The 23,067-nt window shown below is 41.4% G+C and overlaps 1 protein-coding gene across 3 annotated transcripts in view; it reads right to left on the bottom strand.

Moving 5' to 3' along the window:
* Positions 1–23,067, bottom strand: part of mnb (minibrain) — a 145,184-nt gene that overhangs the window by 78,204 nt on the left and 43,913 nt on the right. The gene's annotated exons all lie outside the window — the stretch shown is intronic.

Genomic DNA, 23,067 nt, shown 5'->3' with positions numbered 1-23,067 from the left:
ATTTCTGTCTCAATAAATTTTCTCGAACAAAATGAAAGCCAATCAAGGAAGTGTTCTGAATTTCTGTACGGCTGCATGAAAGACGACATTTGTGACAATTTTCTTCCTATACTAGGTTCCGCCATATCAGCTTGTTAGAAAATGGGCTCTGTACATGTTCAAGTTATATCAACAAACTGCAGTCACTTATTATCGTTGTCATAAATCTATAAATAACCTGTAACGAGGTACTGCAAAATCCAATTCGGTAATATTCACATAATATATAAAATTTAAATCAACAGTACATCACTTAATCCTCAGAAGCCAAAGCTCGTCTACACAATATTTAAGAATTCAGTCCGTACCGTAAAGAAAACACAACTCTCACCATTATAAAGATCAACTAGTTAATGACGTTTAAGGAACTAATCCCTGTTTACAACGAGAATCATACGAAAGCCACAAAGTACGTGGACACAGTTGCCATTGGGCTTTAAAGCGTCAATACGCAAGTCAACCGATGAAATCGTTGTCAAAGACACCAATGCTTCAGCCACGTAACTTTAAGTATTAAAAAGCGCTCAACTATTTTTAATCCGAGTGCCGTAATTGACGAAACGTTATTAGGTATAAATCAACGAGTTGCATGTGATTTCAAAAGAAGAAAAATCATTTCCAGAAGAGATCTTGTGACGAGAGTCTGAATAGTCGATAAAGGAGACTGTACCAACTATTACAGCAAAGTGACAGAAGTATACTAATGAGCGATCGCTTTGTGGGGTGCAAAAGTGTGATCTAAAAGCAGAAACTTGTTTAAATAGTTACATAGTCTGTTATTTTTAGGTTCCTCGAACAGCCAGTGACATAGGATGCATTGGAGAGGACGGTGTGGGGAGCTCAAGAGGAGGAGATGGAACACTACGCTCAATGAGTAGACTAAAAATAGTACGTAATGGTTTCCCTTCCTACTTGTGACGCAGAAAGTGAGACGTATAATCTCCCAGACAGGTACAGTCAACGCCACTCGCTGCTATTGTGTCAATACCCTGTGCATTGCGAATACGCACCTTGTTTCGCAACACTGGCTTGTACAGTCAATTACAGAACTAACATGCACACGAGTGTCACATTCCGACACAAAAAAAAATGTAAGCAATGTCATGATGCTTTCCTTCCACACTGTTAGGCTAGCAAAAACTACACATTAATATTTCCACAACCTACTTATCTTTTCTTCAACATTTCACGTGGCCATCAATGCTGTCCTCCTTGATGAACTGACAGTACAGTTAATGACGGCAGACGTCACCAAATTGCATGCTTCAAGGTCACAGAATAATCGTACATCGTTGCAACACGAACAACGGAACCCAGGAGGGTTAGGACAGCTCAGAACCCGCTGAGTAGCAAAGCTGCTTTAGGGCATGCAATATGGTGACGGCTAGTGTGAAGCTAATAGAAAGTAATCATTCAGACCGTTTCGTAAGGCGGAATTTGCATTTGATATGAAATGAATGAAAATTTTCTACAGAAAACGTCGCATTCTACTCCAGTACTTGCCTGCCATCCCGAAAATTAACCTCTCAGCTGTCAGGTATTTTTTAAAAGAAGAGTAGTTTCAAGTACGAAGTTTTGCTGGGCAAGATGAGAGGAAATACGTATAATAAAGCAAACGCGTGGGGGTGTACTTGGCGCTGATAACGTTTCCTACCCACGTGGTCGCAGCGCCTACACTTAAAACACATGTCAAAATACCACCCACACCTCATACCCACACACGTGCGTGGAAGTCGAAGCTGATGGATAAAAATGCGACCGCCCACCATACAAATGTAGAGAGATGCACATGACATATCGATATCTGACATCGAACATCGTGTACGGGTGGTTGGTTAGGGCTGCTGATATTCTGACCCAGCCTCCCATCCAAAGGGTACGGGGGTTCTACCCTCGAGGGCGTGAAGCTAACCACTCAGATACTTCCAGTGCCGAGATCAAGACGGCGTGGAACTATACCACCACTCTCTCACACTTCTTTCTTCATGGCTACCAGAGACAACTTAACTTTCCACCCGAGTTCAAATCTCAACCCGGAGACCAGCTATCCTGAAGTTTAGCCTGGTATTACTCGGGCCCTCCTAATAAATTCCGGGATAGTATATCATTAGGCTACAGCCGCTTCCTTCGACATCCTTTCCAATTCACCAATTGTCCTAAAATTCGACGCTGAGTTATATACAGCATCGTTTAATAAACCATGATCACAAAACATAAATACTTGATTAGTAACAACATTCGAATAATTTCCACAAAATTTAGCAAATAAATTGGTAAAACTGAACAATATATAATGTATGAGCTTTCATCTTTCGTTAAATAATGATTTAACCTCATAACCGGTATTTTCTGTGAAAATTAAGAAATATACTAATCCATTCCGACATTTACCGTCTACCGATATTTCATCAACAATTTATAGACCATAAAGAAATGTTACTAAAACCTTACCCACACACCAAAGCGGATGGCGATTTAAATGTTTCTTCGGTTATCCGACCACGCTGTTTCAACTCCAGATGCTGAGACGGAAAGCTGATCATGAATGCTGTGTAGGTAGTCATCATAACCCACGGCATTAACCTGGAGACTGGGGGAAACTACAAATCGAGTGGGAATTAAAAGCAATATCACTACATAAAAAAGGTACAGCCTCTTCTGCGTGACGTACTGCTTGTGTTAGTGGCGAGCACACTTCGTAGGCAAATATTCGTCAAATTTTAAGCTCACAATTGTTAATAAAACAGACGTCTGAACATGCATTTCCAAAACAGCGAAAGGTGATACTACAAACGCGTTCTCTGCAACCCTTTACACTTCAAACTGAAAAGGTCAAGACATAAACGTACAGCGTAAGTTCTGGTGCGTTCGCCAGGATTTCACATTTGATCTTTACGAACGGCGCCACTGACGTCAGAGTCGGGTGGGCGCCTGTGTTACTGGATGATGACAATCACGGGGGATACCTCGACGTGGCTGAGTGAGAGCACGCCTGCCTGGGGAATCCCCAACACGTCACTTTCGCCTGCATGAAAAAGTGTAGGTTTTCGTGAAAAGAATCAGTCATTGCTGTCCAACACTGACCGAAACTTGAACGTGTCCAAAAACTGTAGTGCAACTCGCTGGAATAGCTTGTTACATACGGGCCGACGAACAATCAGGCAAATACGCTATTTTCTTAAATTACACTTCATACTGACCAATAGGTGAAATACGTCTGTTCTTGTGGAAGAATTTACAAACTAAGCCTCAACCTACCTTGTTTGCAAAATCCATTGAATTGTTAACCACACGTCCAGAAAAATGTCAATACAAAAGACCACCGTTTACGAATTTCGACTCTGCTGATTACTCTTGTTGATATAAAGCATTTGCGCCCAACTTCGCCATCCCATGACAACAGTAGTATGTTCAACACAACAGGGCAACTGTATCAGCAAACGGAACAACCACTTTCTGAGATTTCTCGACTCGTATCTAACTTCTCTCTCAAAGGCGTCCTCCAATAATTCAGACATACCCAACATGTTACATATCACTGAAATTCATATTTTCTATACTTTTCATGATGTAATCAGTTGTCATGTAACTTTTGGAGCGTTATTTTTACTATGCACGCACGCACGGGCGACACACATCACTAATAGTTATACAACTGCCCACCAAATTGTTTCAGACGACACTGAAGTTCCGTATGTCCACGCAGAGCAAAAATCTATTCTGTCAGACAGAATGCGACAAAGAAAGAAAAGCAAACAGTTCCATGCTTATTTTTCGGTGTTTAAAAAGTTTCCTATTTTAATTCGTCAAAACCTTTGAAAATTGTTCCTTTCCATTGCACTTCACATAAAAACATTTCCTTAAAAAGCTTAATTTTATTTCTTTGTTTGTATAAAACATCCCCAAGGGGCGAAACTGCATACTTCCCTAGATGATGTTTCTTCCTGATCTTTTACGGGAAGAGACATACATTTCCAGAAACGCCATATTTTCCTTAAGATATTTTAAGGTTTGATCAGCAGTAATTCATAAAATATATAACACAATATAAACAATGTCTGGCAATCTGAAATCATTAAACTAGCATCAGTCTACAAAGTATTATATCTAATCACGTTAATAGATACTACGGCTCTCAAACATTCATATCGCTGTAGCGGCTGCAACCATGACAACCTGACGTCACAGCGTCCCGAAGTTCTACTTCTGCATTACTTGGAGTTGTGGAGTACGCGATTCAACTGTCTTCATACATCAGATAACGTGAGACGGCTCTCAGAATGGATAACGACGTACGTACAACTGAGGAAGCTTAATGAATATGATGTCAGGACGAAAAGGCTGGTTCTGATTATCAAGCGTTCTTTATACGCAAAAATTAAAGCAGAATGTTTGGCCGTTCTTATCCGCTATGGCGTATGTTCAACAAAACACGGGTAAAACAATTTATGTCTAACAGTGCGATAACTTTGCAATAACAATTTGTTTTTGGCATTTCTCAACACATATGCAAGCAAACACCCGTATAAATTCTTATTCACAGATGAATCAAATATATTAAAATATAATAAAATAATAGAAGAATTCCTATAAAATTTGGATACATTACTTCTGGGGCAATCATAATATAACCGAACTAATAGTAGATTGTAAAAAACCTTAATTTGCAAGGCACACCAGCGCCTACTGATATGATAGCGGCTTCACACACCCAGAAAACCTACCTGCCACAACTCACAATCTGACTTTTAAATTGTAGCTACTTATGAGCCATCCTGCAGAGCAAGACGCAAATAACGTATGCGGAGACTCAGATGCATTCCGGTAAGTTCTGCGAATTTCCAGTCTCGATTTGATCGCGAAGTACAGAAAGCAAATGTCGAAAGTCGAAAATTAATATTCTTACGGGTGAAATTTATACGAGAGAATAATGTACTGGTCAACTGAATATCACTCCCACAACCCTTATTCTATCCCAAGCGTGAGTCATTTGTCTGTCCACCCTTCGCTCTTTGTCGGAAACTCCCACGCAGGGCCACCTTTAACCTTCTATTGTACCACCATTCCGCCAACACCTGGATGATGCTGAGCTAAACACATAACAAAGCCAACATACGTCCTTACTGTAACACGATACACTTATGATTCTATCACTTGAAGCGTAGAGGTACATAATTCACATCTGAAATAAACTTCAAATTTAAGTGGACTTAAACAAATACTATTCCCAAACGTTAGACACATTCCACTACTGCCCGAAAGAACTTTTATCATGCAGAATGTGATGTGATGCACACTGACCGATGAATCGGAAGGAAAATGGGAAGTGGTCGTGGTACACTATCAGCAATTAGTATGCATGGACTGCTGAAAAACACCAAAACATCCCATTTCGGTCTGTCAACTGAATAGGTTGGTCACGAAATTCAGTCACACGTGTTACTTGCCTAAGGCCAGTGTGGCGAAACAGCAGTTATCTGTGATAATGACGACCGCCATGTCGACAAAGCCTAGGGTCTGCAAGTTCACCAGTTGCATTTGTGGTTTATTAAACACTGTCAGCAGCTACATAGCGTCGAACGACAAGATTAATGAATTAATAAATCAGAAAGGACATGGGCGGTGATCTAATTTAAGATACTAACGTGACATTTGGGTCAAGATTTAAACAAGGGGTCTCTTAAATACGAAGCAGTGTTCACCAGTAACCTGACAAAAACCAGTAGTGAATGCAGATACAACGATAAACGAACTCACGACCTACCAACAAGCAACCACTGCAATGAATTTTAAACACTAACCCACAGAGACAAATGATTTCTCCAAAGACCCAGTAAAGTACAGTTTACTTTAAATTCCTCGCTATACACACGGAAGACAGCCAAACAAACGGTGAAAGATACGGGTATATCCACAAGGAGCTCGTCATGACACGTGCCTTTCAAGACGAAAAACAAGCATACACGATTTATGAAACCACATTCATATAAAATCTTCCATTGTACTTAATTTCACATACTAATTATAATGAGTAAAGACATATATTCGGAAAACAAAGTTACTCAAAGTGATATATATCATCAACAAACTGTTATTTTCTTAACCGACTTTTTCAACACACACACATGAAGATGTACAAAATCAAAAAGTAACCATTACTCCTACAAATCCTCGCGTGATTCAACCCGCCGAGCGATAGTGGCGGAGAAGTTGCCGCCGATACAATCCAAAGGCGAACTCCACAACATACGACAGGATCGTGAGGCAACGGAAGTCTGTGAGAGGAATGTTCGTTACTTCTGAGTCATTTCGATACGTTCCATTATGAAGTGAAGAGGGCCTATAAGCAGCACACGTGAAGCAGCATGCGCAAAGCATGTGAAATTGCATCCCTCACAAGCTTAAGAGTGAAAGGAGAAAGAAGATAAGTCTGTGAGATAATTATTGTATCCTGCAAAAGCAGGAGATCCGTAGCATCGGAAATTACAGCCTGACAAAGCCGCCATTTTCAGGATCCTCTTGGGATTAATTTACGAGTTCTTTACAATATGTGTCTGTTCGTTTCAAGTTAAGAACCGCTGGACGGATATTAATGAAATCCGGCCCGGATGTTATACCACTAGGAGACGTACCGAAATCATAGAAACGTCCTAAAATCGGTAATACCACCACGGCAGATAACTCAAAGGTATCAAATTAGTAAAAATGAGTCAGTCACTTCCACAGATTAAACATGCAAATATCTGCAATTCTGCGTGCTTTCGTGAAGTTTCGCATTAACAACTACAACTAACAATACAGTTACAAACGCAATGGCACTACCAATAGCATATCAACAATTCCCTGGGCATAATGTTGGTACCCCTAAAGGCAATATACATATAAACCTAACCTGCATCATAATCGTGAGTATTCTGCTCCACGGTAAAACTGACTTATATAACACCGAAGATTTAAAATCATATAATCCACAAGTATCAATTTATTTGTATACCGGACCGATAAAACCAAAATGAAATTCGCTTGATAACTTCTTCTGTAGACCATCCCAATACTAAACTTCATTAAAATCAGTTCAATAGTTTCACCGATTAAATACAGTCACTATCGCCCCATTATGTGTTAATTTCCATATACGTACTGTAAGCATAAAGATTAAAACTCTATTTCGAACAAGATACAAAAATTAAAGTCATCAGATGTTCGACTCACGAATTTCTTAAGGCAATAAAGTCAACTCAAACTCTGATGTGAGATTGTAGTTGTCCAGGAGAGGCAGGAAACACAATGTTGTCGAAAAACAGTTACCTTAAGATGGAAGATGGCGTCGTGTAGTCTGGTAGAAGGGTAAACTTCTACCATACTACACGGCGCTACAACCCAGAAGACAGCCATCTTCGGACTCACCGCAATGAAAACCTCAAATCCTACCTAATGATAGTTTCCGTTTAACCAGCGGTAAGTACAAGCCACCGCTGGTTAAGAAGGAATTATTTGACAACAAAAATGTTATTGTCTTCTTGAAAAAGCGCGTTCATTTTTTCACATTCGAAACTTGTTGTTGGCTAGACGACATTTTACTTTTGTCTTCGGCCAGCCATGGAGTTTATAACAACACAAATTTTCTAATAACTTCAAAACTTTTCTTGGGCTGCGGGGAAGTCAAAGTCAAATGCGTTATGCTTGTTTCCGTTCTGCCATGACACGCAAAGTTCCTTCGCTATTATGTCTACGTCCCATACGAAAAAAAACCGGAGACCTATTTACTGTCCATGATTTATTGAAATAGGACATCTTTATTCCGTTATTTTGTACTATTTCCTTCGCTAAATAAAATCAAAAACATGAACCGACTGAGAAGATGAAGTCTCTGTCACTGAAGCAACTTTCAAGAAACTTTTCAAGCAGAAGACTGCCATAAATTTAAAACTACTGAAAAGGCGAACTGAAGACTCTAGATTTCACGTTTAATCGGCATCGCTGAAGCATCAGAAACTTTCAAGTTTTATAAGAATTGTTATGTCAGTGACATGAACACAGTTAATGTTAAGAGATGTGCTAATAAGTTGTCCAAATAAAATTCCTGAAAGTGAAATGTATGATCATCCTACCGCAAATTCACAATAACGACAACAGGTCTCTCACAACTTCCAAGAAAGAGCATTATAACAATTCTGTTTCGGCACATGCAATAACTCAATATTTCAACCTACAAACTATTTGCAAGATTTGAGGTTTTCACAGCGGTGAGTATGAAGATTTCTGTCTTCTGGGTTGTTGCGCTGTGTAGTCTGGTCGATGTTTACCAACGTTTCAGAGGTCATACTGCCTCCGTCATCAGGGTGATGAGTATGAAGATTTCTGTCTTCTGGGTTGTTGCGCTGTGTAGTCTGGTCGATGTTTACCAACGTTTCAGAGGTCATACTGCCTCCGTCATCAGGGTGATGAGTATGAAGATTTCTGTCTTCTGGGTTGTTGCGCTGTGTAGTCTGGTCGATGTTTACCAACGTTTCAGAGGTCATACTGCCTCCGTCATCAGGGCGATGAAGATTTCTGTCTTCTGGGTTGTTGCGCTGTGTAGTCTGGTCGATGTTAACCAACGTTTCAGAGGTCATACTGCCTCCGTCATCAGGGCGATTCTTAGTATGAAGATTTCTGTCTTCTGGGTTGTTGCGCTGTGTAGTCTGGTCGATGTTTACCAACGTTTCAGAGGTCATACTGCCTCCGTCATCAGGGCGATGAGTATGAAGATTTCTGTCTTCTGGGTTGTTGCGCTGTGTAGTCTGGTCGATGTTTACCAACGTTTCAGAGGTCATGCTGCCTCCGTCATCAGGGCGATGAGTATGAAGATTTCTGTCTTCTGGGTTGTTGCGCTGTGTAGTATGGTAGATGTTTACCAACGTTTCAGAGGTCATACTGCCTCCGTCATCAGGGCATCATAAAGAGAGGCGTCCGAGCATGCTAAATAATTTGGTTGTAGTTATACACGTGTTGTCATTTTTGTGAGCCCCAGGAATTAAGCATGTTGTGCGAATACGATATTTTTAGGGACGTTGAGGGGTGCTGAGGAGAATATTTGGATCTAAGGAAGGGGAAGGAAAAGGAAACTGAAGACAATGCTAAATAGAAGGCTTTATAATTATCACACACCAAATCAAGGCGAGATACACGGGCAGGATAGCACGCACGCACGCACGCACGCACGCACAAATATGGTCTCATATCTTGAAGCGAAGAGGCCACCTGGAATAAATGGACACAGGCTTGTACGAGAGAGTAGCGGCAATATGAATGAAGATTTCTGTCTTCTGGGTTGTTGCGCCGTGTAGACTGGTCGATGTTTACCATACTACACGGCGCAACAAACCAGAAGACAGAAATCTTCATACTCACCGCTGTGAAAACCTCAGATCATACACAGCAACATGAATCTTTGGCTGGATCGGGACAGAGTCCAACCGTGTTCGTCTGAACACGATAATGAATCAGCTGAGCAAGTTTTCAGGGCAGATTCTGCTACACGAGTTAATTTACAATTCAATAAATCAAATGTGTAAAATGCACGAGAGCAAGAAATACTGTAAGTAGTTCACTGCAGAAGTTCAAATCGATGACGGCTTATGAATTTTGGAACTCTAGAAATACCGTGTCCTAATATTCTTCAAACTTTAACACGTGTAGCCCTGGAAGATCAAAACTACACTATGTAGTTTCAAATTTCCCAGCTGCCATGTGGTGGAAAGCGTTAATTACATCTTCCCTAGCCAGGTGGAGCTAGAAGAGACATGTGGTATCCTAGAATCTCCATACCCAGCAGGTGGAACTCGCCGTTTGATAAGCAACAGACGTTTTGTAACTCCAGCTGACACTACCCTTACACGTCCGTAGAACAATCGCTACCATAAGGCTATTGGACTGCTGTCCTTCAGTGCTCCAGGGATGAACAAACTGCCCAAGTGTGATTCGTTCTATAAGATAACAAACCGGCGAAGTACCTGGTATCTTCTACAATATTTAATTCATACACGTGGCATGTGACATTCACAACCGGTATGTCTCATCACTACGCGTTACGCGGCTAAGAAGCCAAGCCTGTAATCTTTGGTGACTTTACTTTTTCGGGTAAGATTTAACGAATAACTGGCGGTACAATGAGCGAAAAGTTCTCTATTCTTGGTAATATGAACAGCAGAAACTTTAAAATTCGGGTTTGGAGTGGTTCTGTATGGAAATTAACACACCAGCAGCACTGAACTCACTCCACAGAACAAGGTCCTTCTTGGTAAGCTAACAGTCGGTTACCTGACCAATAAATTCCCGGTAATTTTTTAAACGGAATGCCCATTACCGTGTTCATGAAAGTCAGCCAGAAACATGATCGAAACCAGAAAATCATACAAAATATGAAATTAATTAAAATCTGTGAACTGGTTCATAAGTTACCAGAGAGAATTTACACAACGAACGCTAAGACAGCATAATCAATCCTAACTTTAAAATACGAAATCTCAGCTAAATTACGGGTATAAATAATAAACATTTCCACATCAACATCGAAAACTTTAAGGCACAAAAAATTAATAACTCTACATTATCAATTTATCTAGTATTCGTTTCGGGTACAAATATAACGAGAAGATATAACTCAGTCAGCATAGCGAACAGCCATGTGCCGTACCGTTCGATTCTTAGCGATTGCAAGCATTTTCTCTTAGCCACGACGCAGGACCGGTTCTAGGGACAAGCCAGCCTCCTGTTCGACAAATACCGATGTCCATTTCTCTGGAGTACAACGGCTGGAGCGTGAAGCGAACCATTTTCATCCATCCAGCACCAAAGTTAAAATTCGTGGAGCTATTCCTACACTACTCCATTTTTCTTATCATGTGACAACCTTATGTCAACATGACACAGAGAACTGTTAACACAAGACGACATAGTAAGATACCCGACATTCGGTTTACCTAGAGAAAGCAATTATTTATGTAAATTCGCATATGGTACTAGCGGTGCCACAAAATCCTAAACTTCGCCTCTGGTTCTGAGAACGTCCACAGAACAGCTGGTCTTCAGTGCCCTCCACTTCTCCCGCCTGGTTTCCGCCCCTGGCGTCTAAAACAAAGGGCATGTTGCAGTCTCGAACGCAGGCATGGCCACTCACCCTGATGACTGCGACCCACACTTATTTCCTTGCCGCCACCTGCACCAAGTTAACATTAAGGGGGCGGAAAAAACTTTAAACTTTACAACGCTAGTGCTTGTGGGGCCAAATCCAATGATCTGGCAATTTAACCCATTATTCGAATTGCTTAGCCGATTTTACATTTCTTCTGAACATCTACAAGGGGTCTCTGATGCCTTCCATTATTACAGGAAGGGACCACACAAATGTCCAAAACAAAATATTACTTATAGACAAATTTATAGGTAGCATTGTTGCGTCTCTTTCATAGATCAAACACGTAACAATCATAGCACGGCACAATGTTTACACTACCATGAACACAACCCTTTTTCGACTAAAATTGTTATTGATGCAATCTAGCATCTGGAGTTTATTATGACATGTTTCGAGCAACACTGGTCATCTTCAGGAAACTTCCCAAAAGCAAGGAATACCAGCAGGACATATAAAATGTACAAAATTCGAAATTCAATGTGATGAACTATTACTTTAATTGTAATAAACATAACAGCAGCGTAAAATATGTCCAATCTTATGAAAGTGCACACAGCGATAGGACCTCAGGCGACACACTGAACACAGAATCACACAGCCATTACACAACAGGATCGAACCTTCCGAAATCATGCAGTTACTTAGCAGGCTTTGAGGTTGTCACGGCGACGAGTATGAAAATGGTAGACGTTCACCATCGTTTCAGATGTCCTTGCTGGCTCAGGACGATGAGAAAGTCGCCCTGTTATTTGAGGCAGCAAGTACCTCTGAAACGCTGAAAAACTACCAGACTCCATGGCGCTAAATCCCACAAGACAGCCATCTTCATGATGTCATTTCGTTGAGTATGGTGCAACAAGTGTGAACAACAGAGCAGTATTTTAACGTAATAACCACACCTTATTTTCCATGTATTCTCCCTGCTTTTCGATACATTTAAATACTTCGCAGGTCTGCTGATTCCGTCAGAATAAATTATTTCATTTAATCTTAGGCCACTGTTGCGTGGATTATTTCCATGACTGATGTTCATTTCAGATGTAATTTCATCAATGCTGATTCTTCGATTGACCCACATACGCTGACAAATGTTGCATAACCTCAACATGTTCCAATCGATAGCTTCCAAAAATGTATATCACAGCAGTAGTCCACCCCTACCTACTTTTATCTAACCAATCGTAAAATATCCTCTGGCTCGTAACAGCAACCGTCAAAATAAACTATCGTGTTGACTACGTTTCACTAGCTATCACACCCTCTGACCAAAAATCTTATCACAGATCGGTGTCCTTCTTCGGTGAGTTCTATAAATGCATCAGATATATTAGACGTGTCATATCAAAAGACAATGAAGACTACGAACAAATTTTGGTACATTCATGTCGCTTACATCTGCCATCTTTTCCGCTGCCGTCAACATATTTTTTTAAATAAATTAAGACCGCTCTGATTTCTTTACATTTCCTCGTAACTATAACACACTTACCTTTGTTCTACCTCTCACTTCCTTGTCCCTAAATATAATATAACGTGTCTTTGTAGCCTTGTGGCCTCGTATGGTCACGTCTAGCACAATCCAATTTTATTTTTCGTTTCATTTTATCGTGTGTTATGACAGCAAGGTTAACGAAGGTTTTGTAAAGCGTACATCGAACGAGTAATTTAGAAGCAAAGAACAACAGATTCTTCTGAACATATTTATCTATATCATATTAAAAATCCCGAGAAAAATATAACTTGCACCACGAATGAAAAGGCTCAGGCTACAAGAATATCTAAGTCTGTACATAAGGAAAGACTCTGCGATAAGTAATACACGTTTAAGTAATGTGTCTCCAATTTCTTCACCAAGGTAAATTACTACTACCTCAGGTTGAGGATAAGATTACAGAATCATGTTTCGAGACATGATTGCGTATTAGCCTTGCACCAAACGTACTGGTCGGTCTGACTTAAGCCACAATACGCTGAAACGCTGTTATCGCAAAAGCAAGAACTTGCTTCACGTCAAATAGGCCACAGCTTACGAATTCCAAGTGTATCCAAGTGTATGGTTTGCGGTGTGAGTAGTTATAAAGGAAATTGACACAGAATTCTGCAAGCGTTCCATTTATAGCATATAAAATAATATAAAAAAAATCTACTTCTACATCACCTAATATCGTCAATTATTACAAACACAAGATACTAAAAGTTGCCTTTATTTCTGAAACAGCATATTTTCGAGTTAAGCCCCAAAGGAAGGAAACACATATTCGAGAAGAAAATGTTATTATTAATGTCCTGTATATAATTTTATTATATACTACCTTTACTCCCACATCAGCCAAGTGGCAGAACAGAAATTTATGAGTGAGTACGTGATCACTTACTCCACCACCTCCACTAATGACGTCACCTGAAGACAGCTGGAATTGAAACCGGGTCTCGGTGGTGAAAATAAGTTCTCAGGCCATATAAGGTATAGCACGGGTCACGAATTTTAATTCAGACAAAAATAAAAGATGTAAAGTAGTATTAAAAAGATCCATGAATACAAATGTTATGTTACTGGTGAATTCCTACAGTTGAAAGACTCACGATCCTTAAAGTACAGTAACTTCATTAGCAAAAACCATGATGTTTGATAAACATGCTGTTCGGTAGTAGATTCAGCGTGACATTTAAATATTTTTTGTGTTAGACACATGCCATTTGTGAAAATTAATATTTCACACTGCAATTGTCTGTATGTTTTATACTTCATGATTTATTCCACATTCCACAGTCTGACCGACTCTCGGATCCATGGAATGTTTTTCTACTTATCAACAACTCTAAATATAACTAACGATATATAAAATAGTTTCATTTGTGATCACTATTCGACAAAGAAAAGCATAATCTTGTACATTCACTGACAATAACCCAAAAGAAGACAGTGTGACATGTGGTGAAAACATGCCAGCCAATTCATGTGCCACCACCGCTATGTAGTGTCCAGACTGGAAGATGGCAGTTGTGGTGCGGAAACATGTAGCCTTGAGAATTCTACTACCCTATCGGTAAGCTTTCGCTTCAACTGCACAACACAAGACATTAGTTTCTGTCTTATCAACGCTTCTTCAGATGTAAGATTTGAGGTTTTCACAGCGGCGAGTCTGAAGATTGCTGTCGTCGCCATGATGACGGAGGCAAGTATGACCTCTGAAACGTTGGTAAACATCTACCAGACTACACAGCGCAACAACCCAGAAGACAGAAATCTTCAGACTCACCGCTGTGAAAACCTCAAATCTTACAAGTTAAAAAATAATACGACAGAAGACAGAAATCTTCAAGTACAAACAAATATCGACGGTAAAGTTCAATATCAGAGGTTACGTTGCAAATGAGGGCCTAGAATGGGCCTACCGCTTATCTCAGAGCCAGTGACAGATGAGGAGAATGACAAAGCAAACGAAAGCCGTCAGAGAGATAAATAACCATTCTAAGTACTTTACCTATCACACTGAGATTAAGGTCGGGTCTCCGAGGTGAGAAATTGGCGTCTAATTGCGTTACCTATGGCACGGCCAGATAAAAGACAAGATACGAAGAAAGCCATACTAGTCTGCTAAACGTCAGCGACCACACAATTCAAACCGCAAAATTCTGCGTTCTATAAGTCGCAGGCTTAATAAAAACGAAAAAGAAATAATCGTATCAACGTCAAGTAGAAGAATTGGAGTGTGACTCTGCCTTGAACTTCCATCCAGAACATCAATGGCCCTGAATGCTATCATTCTTGCATCACGTCTAATGCCAATAACCTTCAGTATCTGTTTACTTCGCCGAAGTTACAAACTAGTAACGAGCATCTGCTACTTCCGAATGGCAACACTGGGAACTTCGCCCAGATTTCGCAGGTTGCATGTCAGTTTACAGCATGCGGCCGTCATAACACACCAAACCAGAAGTTCCAAACTAGCGACCCGCCAAAGATCCACGCATTTCCTCTACACCCCACGACTGTAATCTTGAGACTTGCAAGGAATGCAAGTCCGTAGCGTTAAAGGCGGACGCTTTCCTCCTTCACCCCACTTCCTCACCCCGCAAGTCACAAGATTACAGTCGTGGACTGTAAGCCTAAATGTTTTGTAACACTACGTCACGGTACACGATGAAAAACACAAAACTTATATCAGAAAATACGTCTTATTAGTATCGTCATCTTATAAACTCAATCAAAAATTCTGTTTCAAAAACTACGAAGGCGTGTTAGTGATAAACAATTGAAGGAATGCATGCTGATACTACAAGAATACCGAAGCAAAAGTAGTGTCAAATACCACATTAATGACTCAATATGTCAATGTTGCCAAAGGTCTGGAAAAGATTTAGAACCGTTGTACTAAACCCACTGAGCATAACATGCCTTAACGTATTGAAAATCAGATGTTCGTTCGGGAAATCCATTTCTTTAGACCCCGGAAGATTCATCGCCGTGGACCCTTGTGTTACATAAACGCAGTCGACATTTTTGAGACCGATTTCTCTGCGACCCATCTGAAGATCTCCAACCTACGCACCTGTGGCTGTTAACTTGAAGTGTTCTGACCAAAAATATGGACGTCATACATTTCTTATTTCTCAAATACGTGCTACATTCCCTCACAATATCAAGTAAAGAATACAAATAAATATAGTGGTTGTCTTCTGTCAGATATGACCTCCATCAGGGCGACCTTATCGCACTGACGATGTAGCCAGAAAGCACCTCTGAAACGTTGGCAAACTTCTACCAGACTACACGGCGCAACAACCCAGACGACAGCTATCTTCACGATCGCCGCAGTGAGAACCTGAAATCTCACCAAGCATTCATAACTTGTCATAAGCAGAAAAAAAACAACCCTGTTGTGATCACTTGCAGCAGCTTTGACCCGTGGGTCAATGGCTGTTCCGCCAACACGAGGCACAAGTGTACGAACCTCTCGCTAGACGGAGCCGTCAACCACGTGTATCACCCATATCTTCAAATCTGGTATAAGCATGTACATACAGACAGCTCTTTGACCTCGCTCCATTCACCAGCCATAACTGCAGCGGCGTGTTCTTGTTTTTATAAACATCCACAAACAAATTACTACGAAGACGTTTTAATCACAACCTAAAATCTGTTCCACTGAGTTGTCAAAGTTCTACTATCAATATAGAATCGTTGTTTGCCTTCTTTACGAGATGTTCACGTGTTGTATGAATTTTTATTGCAGCTTGAAACTTATTTTTAATAAACACCTCAATACAACTCTAATACCAGACAAACAGTTTACGATGGTTACAAATGGTGTCCTTGCAGATGACGGAAAACAACACCGAGCTTTAACTACGTCACATTAAGTGAGGGGAAGGAAAAACTGTCTCGCTGCCCCAGCAAAAAAGGCCAACAGTCTGTCTGAGCACGTTTTGTTTTATTTAAAACGCTGTCCCCCCCCCCCCCACATAATTTCTACCCAATGAGCGGCATTATTATGTACGGACTCTTACACTACACTGCATTCTGTGAACCGAAGAAATTATAAAACACCTGCAATGCAGGCATGTGCCTTCACCCGCACGCGCCAACTTCTACAGCCGAAATGTAATATTTCACATCCGACAGTACAAGGAAGGAACGGGTTTTCTATCGGCGTGTGTATTTGTGACGGTCAACGAAGCTCCACTTATTTTGCGTTAAATGTGCCTGAAACTGTGCCTTTCCTAATTTCAGGCACTTTTTCCTTGTTCAATATTTGTTCCTCACGTGTTAACATGACCTTCCACAAGATGTGCTACAGCTGGTAATGGAGTCTGCAGAAACAGTGGAATATCCAGGAAGCAGTTTCGCTTAACTACGGTTGTAAACTGAACTGTGCTGTAGAAACAGCGCTTCTAATATAATTAACCGTGCAAAGAATAGCTTCTTCAGCAACATCGACTTCCTTCTTGGGTTTTCTTACGCTTTTAAGACCGTTCACGCATGTTTGTTGCGTGATTAATCGCACTATTACAACAAAGAGCTTGGATCACATTACAACAATGGTCACTGATCATAAGGTTGCAACAATTACAATGGATACCACTGTTGAATCTTGTACCGCTGTTCCATTTGGACACTTATTGACGTCACAGCCTGTCATAACGTAACAAAAACACATCCGGAATTTTAGTGCACTCCTAAGTGTGCACATTTCCAATTGTTTAACGTCCTCACAACCTCACAGCATCGGAATCACAAAGACTGGGAATAAATGGTAAATGTGACAATGGAGATTCACAGTTTGTGTTCATCGCCTGATGTTACGACAATTAAATCGACATCTTGTATGCATGGAGAAACCAAGAATGCAGGCCAAATTGTTTGATGCAAATCACTTGGGAGCCCCAAAAGTAGACCGAATAATTTCAAAATACATCTTTAATAAATACGATGTGAAAATGTGACCTGCGTTGAACTAACTCCGGTGTGATTTTGTGAATGCGTTAATGAACGTCCGGGATCCGCAAAAACGTAATTCTTTTACACCCGAAAAATTGTCAACGGTTTATAAAATTTTAAATTAAGACTTACGAACTACAATCTGAACTATCGACTGCGCTTAATACCACTGTTGCATAAATTCAATTCCCACTCCCCCTTTATTTCGTCTTCCCACGGGATATCTCATCTTTCTTCGTGCCTTCCTGCCCACTCCCCGCCTGTGGCAGGCAGGCGTGTTTGTTTTGACTGGAGCATTCTAGCTACGGATCCACACGGAAATTCGTCAGCTAGGTGACGGGGCAGAGGAGCTTTGACCTTTGAAGCGAAGCTTCAAAGTATCCACAGCTTCCTAATCTGCCTTTTACCATTCCTAACAGCTTTGATACTCTATGGTCCATTAGTTACATCGGAATTTCATTTTGCATGTGAACGTTCAGATAGACCTGAAGATGCCTCTCACATGGACTTTCAACCAATTCCATTCAGCCACTACAGTAATTTAACACATCTGTAGACCCTCAACCTAAACAGAACCAGATTCCGTGATTCACATACGCAAAAACTTGTCGGGTTTCTTCTACGTTACGTACAAGCAGTACATCGTTATCCAAACATATTCTGAACCAAAGTACCAGAATATTGTACATAAAAACTGGGCTTTAAAACTTACATTTACGTGATGGCTTCAACTACGTCAAAAATATTTAGCCTAAATCGTTCACGAATGCAGATATACCAGAATATGAACATCTGAGTATTCTACGAAGATCAATATTCAATAATTCGATCCTGTCTTAGGCTATCCGCGTTAACACGGATACCGTCAACAATTCTGGTAACAAAGATTTCTGTCTTCTGGGTTGTTGCGTCATCGCCCTGATGACGAAGGCAGTATGACCTCTGAAACGTTGGTAAACATCGACCAGACTACACAGCGCAACAACCCAGAAGACAGAAATCTTCATACTCATCACCCTGATGATGGAGGCAGTATGACCTCTGAAACGTTGGTAAACATCTACCAGACCACACAGCGCAACAACCCAGAAGACAGAAATCTTCATACTCATCACCCTGATGATGGAGGCAGTATGACCTCTGAAACGTTGGTTAACATCGACCAGACTACACGGCGCAACAACCCAGAAGACAGAAATCTTCATACTCATCGCCCTGATGATGGAGGCAGTATGACCTCTGAAACGTTAGTAAACATCTACCAGACCACACAGCGCAACAACCCAGAAGACAGAAATCTTCATACTCATCACCCTGATGATGGAGGCAGTATGACCTCTGAAACGTTGGTTAACATCGACCAGACTACACGGCGCAACAACCCAGAAGACAGAAATCTTCATACTCATCGCCCTGATGATGGAGGCAGCATGACCTCTGAAACGTTGGTAAACATCTACCAGACCACACAGCGCAACAACCCAGAAGACAGAAATCTTCATACTCATCACCCTGATGATGGAGGCAGTATGACCTCTGAAACGTTGGTTAACATCGACCAGACTACACGGCGCCACAACCCAGAAGACAGAAATCTTCATACTCATCTCCCTGATGACGGAGGCAGTATGACCTCTGAAACGTTGGTAAACATCTACCAGACTACACAGCGCAACAACCCAGAAGACAGAAATATTCATCGCCCTGATGAAGGAGGCAGTATGACCTCTGAAACGTTGGTAAACATCTACCAGACTACACAGCGCAACAACCCAGAAGACAGAATTCTCCATACTAAGAATCGCCCTGATGACGGAGGCAGTATGACCTCTGAAATGTTGGTAAACATCTACCAGACTACACAGCGCAACAACCCAGAAGACAGAATTCTTCATACTCATCGCCCTGATGACGGAGGCAGTATGACCTCTGAAACGTTGGTAAACATCTACCAGACTACACAGCGCAACAACCCAGAAGACAGAAATCTTCATCGCCCTGATGACGGAGGCAGTATGACCTCTAGAAACGTTGGTAAACATCGACCAGACTACACAGCGCAACAACCCAGAAGACAGAAATCTTCATACTCTGATGACGGAGGCAGTATGACCTCTGAAACGTTGGTAAACATCGACCAGACTACACAGCGAAACAACCCAGAAGACAGAAATCTTCATACTCATCGTCCTGATGACGGAGGCAGTATGACCTCTGAAACGTTGGTAAACATCGACCAGACTACACAGCGCAACAAGCCAGAAGACAGAAATCTTCATCGCCCTGATGATGAAGGCAGTATGACCTCTGAAACGTTGGTAAACATCGACCAGACTACACAGCGCAACAACCCAGAAGACAGAAATCTTCATACTCATCGTCCTGATGACGGAGGCAGTATGACCTCTGAAACGTTGGTAAACATCGACCAGACTACACAGCGCAACAACCCAGAAGACAGAAATCTTCATACTCTGATGACGGAGGCAGTATGACCTCTGAAACGTTGGTAAACATCGACCAGACTACACAGCGAAACAACCCAGAAGACAGAAATCTTCATACTCATCGTCCTGATGACGGAGGCAGTATGACCTCTGAAACGTTGGTAAACATCGACCAGACTACACAGCGCAACAAGCCAGAAGACAGAAATCTTCATCGCCCTCATGATGAAGGCAGTATGACCTCTGAAACGTTGGTAAACATCGACCAGACTACACAGCGCAACAACCCAGAAGACAGAAATCTTCATCGCCCTGATGATGAAGGCAGTATGACCTCTGAAACGTTGGTAAACATCGACCAGACTACACAGCGCAACAACCCAGAAGACAGAAATCTTCATACTCATCGTCCTGATGACGGAGGCAGTATGACCTCTGAAACGTTGGTAAACATCGACCAGACTACACAGCGCAACAACCCAGAAGACAGAAATCTTCATACTCTGATGACGGAGGCAGTATGACCTCTGAAACGTTGGTAAACATCGACCAGACTACACAGCGAAACAACCCAGAAGACAGAAATCTTCATACTCTGATGACGGAGGCAGTATGACCTCTGAAACGTTGGTAAACATCGACCAGACTACACAGCGAAACAACCCAGAAGACAGAAATCTTCATACTCTGATGACGGAGGCAGTATGACCTCTGAAACGTTGGTAAACATCGACCAGACTACACAGCGAAACAACCCAGAAGACAGAAATCTTCATACTCTGATGACGGAGGCAGTATGACCTCTGAAACGTTGGTAAACATCGACCAGACTACACAGCGCAACAACCCAGAAGACAGAAATCTTCATCGCCCTGATGATGGAGGCAGTATGACCTCTGAAACGTTGGTAAACATCGACCAGACTACACAGCGCAACAACCCAGAAGACAGAAATCTTCATCGCCCTGATGATGGAGGCAGTATGACCTCTGAAACGTTGGTAAACATCGACCAGACTACACAGCGCAACAACCCAGAAGACAGAATTCTTCATACTCACCGCTGTGAAAACCTCAAATCATACAAATTCTGTTATTGCGTATCTGTTGGAAATAAATGTGTTCTAAAGCGAAGCCATTTAGCCGTAACAGAACCCGATGATCACGTCGACATCCGTCACTCTGGATGTTTATTGATTTGTGGTTTATCTGACGAAGCTGTCCGCAGCTCAGACTATATATAGCGTCGAATGATAGGACGAGTAATGAATAACGAACTGGAAAAAATATGGAAGTGAGGAGACTGACCTAATTTCTGGTACGATCACGAAATGTACCTGGTGAAACTAACGGAAACCATGGAAACCCTGTCAGGATAGTCTCCGGACCAATAAGATTTCAACCCGGGACCTCTCGAACACAGCATACGACTGCTAAATACTCGGTTGCGACGTCAGCAGGGGTTAAACCCGTACGTGTTATACTAGCCTGCACCAAACTGTAGCCTTTAAGATGAGAGTAAAATCTTATAACGTTGCAACATGAACACGCGGGCAAAGATAGCTCAGAATTCGCAGTGTAGCCAACTAACGCAATTCTGGGGTCTTCGGAGTCGTGTGTTAAGTACAGGGGGACTTGTCCCGTGACCTTGAAGCATGCAATTTGGTGATTGCTATTATAAACGGTTGAACCCGTCACTTATTTTTCGCAACCATTTCTGCTCAAACATTAACAACAACGCAGCATTGAGCTCTCAGAACACAGCTGCTTCTCACTACTTCCCCATATTTTCACAGTCAAGAATACAATTCCTTTCCACATAATTCCTTTAGATCCTGCTACAAAGTACAGTTAAGTGCCGGGACAAACTTAAAACCACAACAAAGGACCCAAATGGCTGGTAGAGCATCCGAGTACAGTCCCCGGGTCCAAACTGCGCGTCTCGCCTACGTCACTAGCTTGCCGGTAGAAGGAAAACAAACGCACATGGGCCTACTATGTAAACTAAAAGACATTAGACACACGGCATTTCTTCTACCGGTCGTCGAACGAACATGTTCTTCCCGTCTAATGGTGATGATAGACCGAGGTTGGCCTACTTGAAAAAGGAACACAATCACGAGTCCCACATCGACTGTCCTCGGAGGTGATAAACCGGCATACAGGAGCCCAAGAAAAATGGACAAAATGTATGATTTGAGGTTTTCATGGCGGTGAGTCTGAAAATGGCTTTCTGGGTCGTTTACCGACGTTTCAGAGGTCCTTGCTGCCTTCATCAGGGAAATTCGATTTGATATCTTCACTTCAATTAGGATTATTATGTGGTCCTCAACTGATATAGTCGTGCAGTGCAGGGACTGAACATTTGTATGAAATGCTGCTTTAATGAGTCCTCCCGTTTCATTTACCAAAACAAAGAAATGGGTCAGCTGACAGTTATTGACACGCGATAAAATTTTAACTGGGTTAATGTGAAACAACATTCACTTTCTTGTTCCATCACGTGAGTACATAATTTATTTTGGTTACTGTTTCACAAGAATTATTATGTTATTAGCAGTGAATACTGTTTATAAGTTCGTGAAATCAATCTACTGCTTGTCTCTGACTATGTCATTCTAAATGGATAACTCTGTTAGTAATGTTGGATTTTACAAAGTGCCTTGCAAGGAATTCTTTTTTGTCTTTCGCCAAGATTTGTTTCGCTATTAATAAATAGCTCGGTTCATGACGCAAACACTTCGTGTAAGCGCGCATGGCATTCATACATGAAGGCGCATAACTCACTCCATGTAGCAGAGGTTTCTTAAGAAATTGATGATCGCTGAGCTAGGCCAGAAATTCCCAGCCTTTTATGGACCCCGATGACTCATTACCGTGATATTACTTCCTCGTCGCACGATCGCCATGTTGTTCAGATCAAAAACATACGCACATTGCATAAAGCATTTTCATTTGTCG

Source organism: Zootermopsis nevadensis, unplaced genomic scaffold (assembly GCF_977971745.1).
Source record: "Zootermopsis nevadensis isolate Lab colony 2312 unplaced genomic scaffold, Znev_1.0 Znev_ptg000016l, whole genome shotgun sequence".
In the NCBI taxonomy this organism is placed as follows: Eukaryota; Metazoa; Arthropoda; class Insecta; order Blattodea; family Termopsidae; genus Zootermopsis; species Zootermopsis nevadensis.
Note: the sequence above shows the minus strand (reverse complement) of the source record. Positions and strands in the feature narration are given on the sequence as shown.